Genomic DNA, 6,770 nt, shown 5'->3' with positions numbered 1-6,770 from the left:
TTTTCCCCTAATTTAATGACAATGTTAAAAACATTAATAGTGTACGGGATATTATATTGAAAAAAACAAGAAAAATAATACTCTATGTACTATTTTAAATTCTGCTTATACAATAATATCATTATAAAAATTTTCCTTTTGATTACTTTTAGTGCTCATATAACTTATGGTTTGATGTGTGTGTAGTCTGTACAACACCATAAACTGCTTTTAGTACCATTTGCTATGTTCTCGTTCGTAGTACTCAGCTCTTTTTGTTGTTTCCCCTTTTCTATTTGATACTTTTTTTTTTTTTTTTTTTTTTCAGTTTTCTTTCCCTAATTTCTTCTTGTATTATATCCTTACTCTTTTTTCTTATACTTAGCTGGGGTATGTAAGTGTTTATTTATATGTATACTAGGTATATATAAATGTATTCATGTGTTAATTTTTTTTGCTTTAGTGTATTGGTTTAGTTTTGTTTTTATATTTTTTCTCATTTTTATATTTTCATCATAATTTTGAATCTTTAATATATCATCTCGATTTTTCCTTCTTTTTTTTATTTTTCCTTTCGGTTAATTCATGTGTAAAAGTATTCGCATTCTAGCAGTTTGTTGATTTTTCTCCTTTCCTTTCTTTGTATTCTTTACCCATTTATTGCCTTTGTCATTACCTTTGCTTTATCATGTATCTTATTCGATTAAATATTTGATTGATTCAATCTTTTTTTTTCTTTTTTTTTTTTTTTTTAAATTAAATATTTGCACATTGCGTTAAATGTTTTGGCGTTTAATAGATTGCATTTTCTATTTTACTCATTGCCATTTCATTTTGCGCCTCTTTATTTAAGTTTCGCGCATTCAGTTTCAATGCTGTTTTTAATTACATTCATTTTATGCACATGTCATTTTTTTTTTTTTTTTTTATTCCTTCTTAAAATTTAGGAAATAACACTTCTCATGGCGTAAGAAACAAATGGCATTATTGTTAGAAAAATGTTACCAAAATATCTAACATTTGTTTTTACCCATTAATGCATTCACATTAGGGTTAAACCGTAATGGTCTACTCCATAAGCGTTTGCTAACTTATAGTTCAAGTTTTGTTTTTTTATAACGTACATTGAGTATTTATATCTAATCCCTACTCGATTTGCTTTTTTTTTTTTTCTTTGGATAAACACAATTTTGCAAAAAATATATATTTTTTTTAATAAAATCTTGTGTGCAATTGTAACACACAAATAACATGCCTACTAAAAGTGTGTATATGTATTCCCGCTATAAAACAAGAAAAAAAAAAAAAAAAAAGTCTGTACAATTTTATATATTGTAAAATACAAAATGTGCACTGCAGGACGAACATCCTATGGCCTAACATTACAAAAAGGGGATATATCTCATTCTGGATGTTACATGAACGATTTTTCATAAAAAAAATTAAAAAGGGCATAACTTCTTAACTGAAGTGCAGGAATTTTTTTTAAATGATGCATGAATAAAATATTAAGTCATTAATGTAGACACACTTACATGTGTAAGGAATAACCCTTTTCAGTAACAAACAAATGGCAAAACATAACTTACATGCCATGAACTAAGAACGCCATATAACAAAGGTGTCTAACACAACAATACACCATGATGATGACAAAAACATTGTTAAATCGCATCGTAAAATGTGGCTAAACGCGACGTTAAAATTTTTTGAAAAATCGAAAATGTTTGCGTCCTGTTTAAAAATAAAGAAAAACATCTAAAATAAGCAAAATATAAATATAAGTACACATAGGAATGTGTAATTTATATACCTTATCGTGTATATTTTTTTGGAAAATTCTGCATACATATTAAACAAACGTAGAACAATAAAAACCACGAAAATTCTACAAACACTCCTTCACATTTACTTATTTAAAACAATTGACGCATTTCCTAAGCAAAGACAATATAGTTATGACATGTTCAAAAAAAATAAAAAATATATTTTTTTTTTTTTTTTTTAAGTGCTTTTTTATATGTTCTCTCGCCTACACATATAATTTGTCCCTCCATTTGTTATTAAACAATTTTATCACATATTAAAAAAAAAAAAAAAAAAAAACTTACTACACATTCATTCCACCCTAGTGGTGTACCTCCAAAACATACATAAATATATGCACAAAAAGGTGATATGAAAATGTTCATCTATTACAAAAACATTGAAACGACTAGGTCAAATCATACTTGTGTGTATATACATCATAAAAAAGGTACAAATGATATTATACCCATTTCACAAATTAAGACACACAGTTACTTTTTATTTTCTTTTTTTTTTTATATATATTCCTAATAGTACATACAATATTTCACCTTAGACCCACATGGCAAAAAAACAGGAAATTGAAAAATATTCCTTTCCATTAAACGTAATTTTACATATATCCAAAATTGCAACATCATGCCATAATTAATAATTTAATGATATGATAAATAGTGTAATATGCCAAGGTAAAACTTTTCCATTTTTCACAAATTAAAATTTTTTCTCAAAAAAAAAACAAAAGTATATGTAATACATTGTAGTGGTCTCTTTACCGATAATATCCATACATTAGACAAACCATTCCTCAAATTTAAAAATAACAAAACTGTTTATATTAAAAATTAGCTTCTACTCCACTTAGTCTTATGTATATAAGTACTGGCATAATTTTACACACACATATGACCAATTACATGAATGAGCACTAATAGAACTGCCACACTTCCCATTTCCATAGCAATTAAAAAACTTCTCTCATTTTATCTCGCTCTACATTAACCTACCTTTTCAAGTTGCACAAAAAATGTTTACACATTGCTTTTTCATAGCCTAATGAAGTGAGTTTCTCTTTATTATATTGCAGTTCTCGTTATTTTCAGTTCCATTTCGTAGCAATTGATCAATTGTTTCGAAGATTTTACTGCCTTCAAAAAATAGAAAAAACGTAAAAAAAAACGCACTCGTTCGTAATTCAAGTTTAAAATATGTTAAATTTTTAAAGAATATTTATTTTTCTTATTCCCTAGTAAATTTTTTCTTATGTTATACTTATCTCACCCCTATCCTACCATTAAGATGAAAATTATTTACATACAAATTGTCAGCAAAAAATTAAAAATCAAAATGCATTCAAAGATATTTTATATATATATAATATATACATATTTAAAATATAACGTACACATGCGCAATTTTCCTACGCACCGAAGGAGGAATCGAACCTCTGCGCAGAAATTCTACGCCAAATGATTTGAAGTCATACTTAGCAACCATGCTAACTCATCGGTGCAATCTTAAAACTCCATGCGAAGCAAACCTACACTTAATCTAACATATGCAGAATGCTTTTCCATCTGTCGGAATTATTCCCTACATATTGGTACTTCACCAAATGTAAGGAAGATTTTTATTTACCTCTTTATATATATCTTTATTTATTTTATACCTCGGTTTTCAATTGTACAAAAAAAGCAAAAAATAAAAGTGGTGTTCGAAAAAGGAACAATGTTTCATTACAACAGTTTGGTATTTTATTTTTTTTTATCATATATCCTAAACTAATGTTTTATCATATTTTGTAAAATGAAACATATATATATTGCATGATGAAATACATAATTGAAGTGTAATTTTGCCATTAAAAAAAATAACATCCCACCACTAGACTAAAAAAGAATGACTACGCTTCATAAAAATGTGTTTCACTAAAAGAGAAAGAAATATGCATGCGTCAAGATAAGCTAACCCTTTTTCATGATTTCAATATTTTTCAGAAACAGTTTCCGTTCTGCTTAGTTAATGAAGTATATAAATGAAGAGTATGTTACTAAATGTGTTTTTATTTGATCTTTTTTTTTTTTTTTTTTTACCCCAAGTTTCAAAGACAGTGCGTTTTGTGTATTCACGTTTATTTCACCCTTTTATTAAAAATTATATTTTGTAAACATATATAAATTTCTCTAATGAAAAATATGAAAACTTAAGTTCATGTGAAAAGGGAATGATAAAGACGTTTTAACTTTTAATGTCATTTTTTTTTTTTTTTTTTTTGTTCATTTCACTACAAACCAATATGCTGAGAAATAACTCTATATCAGTTAGGTATGTCATTTGTACGGACTATATATATCATGAATATGGGAAGAGTATCCATGAAAGAAACGCAAATTAAGAAAAATTGTAAAAAGAGAGTTTCCTTTACATTTTGCCCATTCATATAGTTAATCAAAAATTGTTGCAATCCTTTAACATGTGAAAAAAAATTGTGCCTTCATGCACAAGAAGAATTACTGCACCAATACACATCACATAGGGAATTGTTACTAAAAGGTAGATAATTGCAAATGACCCTTTTTTTTGTTGCTTTTAAAAAAATAAACTCCCAAAAAATTAAATAAATAAAAATACGTACGTAATTAATCGTAAATACCCTTCACTTCAAAATATTTTCCCTAATTGCTTAAAATATTTGTTTGAAATAAAATATTTAAACAAGTGTTACATGAATGTATATTAATAAATGTGTTTATATATATGCACTAATCAGAATATTCATAAAATCATTTAAATTGCAAAGATAATCATTTCTACTACTCATTGATTTTTTCAGCAGCAGGTTCCCATATTAGAAAAATCCGATAAGGAAGCAATATGCTTATAATTTTACATTTTTAAAGTAAGGGTAATTGGCGCAGTCGGTTAGCGCGCGGGTCTCATAATCCCGAGGTCGTGAGTTCGAGCCTCACATTACCCAACTGGGCTATGCTCTGAGCCCCAACAGGGCATAGCCGACAAATTCCTAGGATGCTACGATGGTTCGCCATCACTGTGTCCGTTCTCCATTTTTTTTCTTTTTTAAAAAAAAATAAAATTATTATCTTTTATCACAACAGGAATATATAATACATATATGTGGTAGCACTTGTTTAAGCCCCATAAGGTTTGTTATAATTACATAAAAAATATCATTTAAAAAATACGAAATATTTAATTTCAAAGTACAAAAAAAAAATACTTTTTCAAATCTTCCCATATTTAAGGTTTTTAACAGATAATATGAGTTAATCCACCTTTGTTCTTCTTCAAAGTATACTATTTTTACTTTATTCGGAAATGAGGAACTCATCAGCAGTTTCCTTTTTGCATTATGCAACATTTCAATGATAGAATAGTACTTAAGGCTAACGTCCACATAATCCATTTTTTTCACATAATTTTTATGTTTATATTTTTACACTTATCTGTGCTAAACTTTCTTTATACTTTTTTCGTACACTGATTTATCCATTTGCGTCGATATTAAAAAAGTAAAAATGTTATAATTTTCCTTTTTTAGACTTTTATATATTCATGTTTTTCTTTTTTACCTTTCTTGTTGTTCTTCTTCATACTGTTCTTTTTTTTTTTTTTTTTTTAATTTATATAAAGAACGAAATAACTCCTCACACATGTTTCCCATAAAAGAGTGAAATAGTTCATCTGAACATTCGTACTAATTATAACATTCTCAAAAAAGGTTTATCTGAAAAAAATAGCAATTTTGTTATCTTCATGAAACTTTTCAAATATCAGAGCATGTCTTGTTGTTAATATACAATTTTCTTTACGCAAAGTTTTAATTCGTTTTAATACTATGAAGAAATAAAATTTGAGACATAATTTCGAAAAAATGTCATCTCTGTAATATTCCTCAACTCCATGCACTTTCACATTTTTTGTATGCTCGATTATTTTTAAAGAAACATATCAATTTAAAGCAGCTTGTACAATGTTGTCCTTTTTTTTCGTTTTCTCAGGTAAAAAATGTATTTTTTTATTTTGCAACTGCAACGTAAAAGAGAGTCAGTGGGATGATGTTAATGAACTTGGGCCACCTTAAAATTTATACTATTTTGGCACATAAGAAGAAAAAATAATAGCCAAAGAATAAAAATTCCCATAAAGAATAATTCCTATCAAAAATAAAAAAGAAATAAAAAAATTCCATACCGTTACAAAGACACATATTTCTGATGCCAATGTGTTGGCTTTTTTTACCCTAAAGCAAACTTTTCAAAAGAGCAACTACATTCATGTATTTGTGTTTGTACATGTATCTATGCGTGTGCCTCTACATTTACGTGTATGTACATGTCATTTAAGTAATCATTTAATATACAAAAATGGATGAAGTTTAACATTGAGAGTTACCCTGTTCCTCCTAATACATGAAAATTCTACGTAAATTGTGTCAAAAATAAAATAAAAATAATAAAAAAAACAAATATAACATTAATGTAGCTTCCTTTCAAATTAGGATACCCACACACATATAATCATGATACATAATTTTTAATGGAAAAAAAAAAAAAAAAAAGAAAAGTACCAAAATGTTCAAAGGTGAAAATCAGCTAAAAAGTGTAGAAAAAATTAATAACCTTCATACATACCTTTAAAAAACAACGTAGAAACTTAGAAAATAGTTACCATATTCTCGCTTAACAGTTATCATTTAAAAAAAAGGCACAAAAATACACAACCTGCACGTATATATATCTATCTGTCTATCTACCTATATATGTACATATATAATGGGAGGAAAAAACTATGTGCAATAATGCCTTATTTTTTTTTTTTTCTTTTAACTTTTATTTTCCAAATTGGCATATCTTACAATTTCGAAGTAACAGCAAAAATGGGGAATTTCCTACAGTTATTGACAAATTATGAAAATTCCATGTCTGTTACTTCGGGACGGTGTAGTTAAGTGACGATGACAA

At 27.0% G+C, this 6,770-nt stretch overlaps 2 non-coding genes across 2 annotated transcripts; one reads left to right on the top strand and one right to left on the bottom strand.

Moving 5' to 3' along the window:
• Positions 1 to 3,204: 3,204 nt before the first annotated feature.
• Positions 3,205 to 3,304, bottom strand: PGO_127006. The gene has a single exon. It is a non-coding gene; the product is annotated as a tRNA-Sec (tRNA).
• A 1,387-nt stretch (positions 3,305 to 4,691) lies between these two features.
• On the top strand, positions 4,692 to 4,765 carry PGO_127004. Its single transcript has one exon. It is a non-coding gene; the product is annotated as a tRNA-Met (tRNA).
• Positions 4,766 to 6,770: the final 2,005 nt, after the last annotated feature.

This window comes from Plasmodium gonderi, assembly GCF_002157705.1.
Source record: "Plasmodium gonderi DNA, contig: Chr12, whole genome shotgun sequence".
Classification (NCBI taxonomy): domain Eukaryota; phylum Apicomplexa; class Aconoidasida; order Haemosporida; family Plasmodiidae; genus Plasmodium; species Plasmodium gonderi.
Note: the sequence above shows the minus strand (reverse complement) of the source record. Positions and strands in the feature narration are given on the sequence as shown.